The sequence below is a fragment of the Limulus polyphemus genome, unplaced genomic scaffold (assembly GCF_000517525.1).
Source record: "Limulus polyphemus unplaced genomic scaffold, Limulus_polyphemus-2.1.2 Scaffold16893, whole genome shotgun sequence".
In the NCBI taxonomy this organism is placed as follows: domain Eukaryota; kingdom Metazoa; phylum Arthropoda; class Merostomata; order Xiphosura; family Limulidae; genus Limulus; species Limulus polyphemus.
The window spans coordinates 1-2,666 of NW_013682503.1; the positions used below are offsets into that span (position 1 = coordinate 1).

At 34.4% G+C, this 2,666-nt stretch overlaps 1 long non-coding RNA gene across 1 annotated transcript; it reads right to left on the reverse strand.

Moving 5' to 3' along the window:
- Positions 1-1,833: 1,833 nt before the first annotated feature.
- LOC111084329 lies at positions 1,834-2,480 on the reverse strand. The gene is made up of 2 exons (XR_002609502.1): positions 2,147-2,480; positions 1,834-2,035 (listed from the first exon to the last, which is right to left on the reverse strand). It is a non-coding gene; the product is annotated as an uncharacterized LOC111084329 (long non-coding RNA).
- Between the last annotated feature and the right edge of the window lie 186 nt (positions 2,481-2,666).

A 2,666-nucleotide genomic window follows, 5' to 3' on the forward strand; every position in this document is an offset into this window, starting at 1 on the left:
GACATTTTCCATTTTTATTGATAAATTATTTCCAACTTGTTATTTGTTAACATATTCCATCTTTATTGATAAATTACTTCCAAGTTGTTATTTGTTAACATATTCCATCTTTATTGATAAATTACTTCCAAGTTATTATTTGTTGACATATTCCATCTTTATTGGTAAATTAGATAAAGTTTCTTTATGTTGACATGTTCATTGATTTTACAAGTTTTCTTGTTAACATTGAAATTGAATGGATTATCTTACAAGATTCAGAAGATTGAAAGGTGGGTCCAAGCCAGCCACACAAGAAAGGGTTATTCAGTGTTTGGGTCTTCGTCATCTATTCAACCAAGCCTTGTTCGTACACCTTTAGCATCTGCTCGTGGGCTTTGCTGTGTGACAATGTGAATTCTTGAACGCCATTTGCACTTGGGTTAGTTATATCTCCTACCGTGGAAACTTGCTGTGTAAAAATGTGAAACATCCTTCGTCACATCTCCTACTGTGTAAACTTGCTGTGTGAAAATGTGAAACTTCGTTAGTCATATCTTCTACCGTGGAAACTTGCTGTGTAAAAATGTGAAACATCCTTCGTCACATCTCCTACTGTATAAACTTGCTGTGTGAAAATGTGAAATTTCGTTAGTCATATCTTCTACTGTGGAAACTTGCTGTGTGAAAATGTGAAACATCCTTCGTCACATCTCCTACTGTATAAACTTGCTGTGTGAAACTTCGTTAGTCATATCTTCTACTGTGGAAACTTGCTGTGTGAAAATGTTAAACATCCTTCGTCATATCTCCTACTGTATAAACTTGCTGTTTGAAAATGTGAAACATCCTTCGTCACATCTCCTACTGTATAAACTTGCTGTGTGAAAATGTGAAATATCGTTCGTCATATCTCCTACTGTGGAAACTTGCTGTTTGAAAATGTGAAACATCGTTAGTCATATCTCCTACTGTATAAACTTGCTGTGTGAAAATGTGAAACATCCTTCGTCATATCTCCTACTGTATAAACTTGCTGTGTGAAAATGTGAAACATCGTTAGTCATATCTCCTACTGTGGAAACTTGCTGTGTGAAAATGTGAAACATCGTTAGTCATATCTCCTACGATTTCAACAAGTTTCAGAACAATATGAGGCATGAAGTGCTCATCATACTTGATGTGCACTCAGAACACCCACTCTTTGTTCCGTAAGAATTTGAAACTTATAACGCCCACACCCTGTAATAAATGTGGTCCGTGACAATGTGAAACATCGTACCTTCATGACTCCCGCTCTATAAGTATGTTTCATAACTAGTTGAAACATCGTACCTTCATGACTCATGAAGGTACGATGTTTCAACTAGTTATGAAACATACTTATAGAGCGGGCTGCTAACAAACTGAGGTTGATCTGAGTTTCTGGTTTCTGCTAACAAGCTAAAATGTTGATATACAATTCTCAGAAAACCTACAAGGATATATAAACATGTCTTGTATAAAACATAGCTGCCAGTTCTAGCTGCCACCAGAGGAAGATCGTCGGTAATATATCAGTGGGCCAATGAAACATAATTTCGTAATAAATCGTTTCAGTACGTTTTCTTATTGAAATGCCAGAGAAATTAACCAAATCAAAGGTTTTCTGGGAATTACCGCTGAGTTGTTAGACATACAACAATGCTGTAGGATATTTAATGTTGTACTAACCACTCGCCTTATTTGGAATAATGTAACCTTTCATCCTATTCACACTAACACGGCCCTGTTGGTAAGCACTCGTGCACAACCTATTTTCCTTATAAACACCTTAAGCTACTTACATAACACATTTAAAAAGTAGGTGTTATAGGAGTTTGATGTTTCACATCCTCACGGAACACATTTATAGCGTGGGTGTGACGCCTTATATTGTTACGAAATATATTTATTGAGTATTTGTTGTGAGCGTACGATGTTTCAACTAGTTATGAAACATACTTATAGAGCGGGAGTAAACCAGAAACTCAGATCAACTTCAGTTTGTTAGTAGAAACCAGAAACTCAGATCAACCTCAGTTTGTTAGTAGAAACCAGAAACTCAGATCAACCTCAGTTTTTTAGCAGAAACCAGAAACTCAGATCAACTTCAGTTTGTTAGTTGAAACCAGAAACTCAGATCAACCCCAGTTTGTTAGTAGAAACCAGAAACGCATATGAGAAAGTGATGTGAGCCATGTTGGACATATAAACTGTAATCTGTGTTTATAGTTTTATAAGTAATGCTTTATCATATAGACACTAGACGCAGAAGAAGCGTCTTACTACAAACAACAATATAAAAAAACAACTGATTAAGAGAGGTTATAGTAGTATTTATAAAAAGTTGCCTTTTTTAAAATAACTATTATCCAAAGTTAATATATAATATATCGTTTAATGACAATTTGTATTACGAAAGCATTTAATATATGTATAAATACTTATTGAAATATTTTACTAATATTGTCTGAGATTGGAACACTGTGTTTAGGAACATATCCTGGTTTAAGGATTATGTTAGATAATACCTAAGTATATAAATGTTAAAATTCTTTGTTTTTGTTAAGTACTATGTTAAAGGAGTGCCAAAATTTCTGCGAATCCTAGTCACGTCGGAACTCAACAAAAAATCTAGTCAAAAAAAAGGTAATTCTACAAATTAT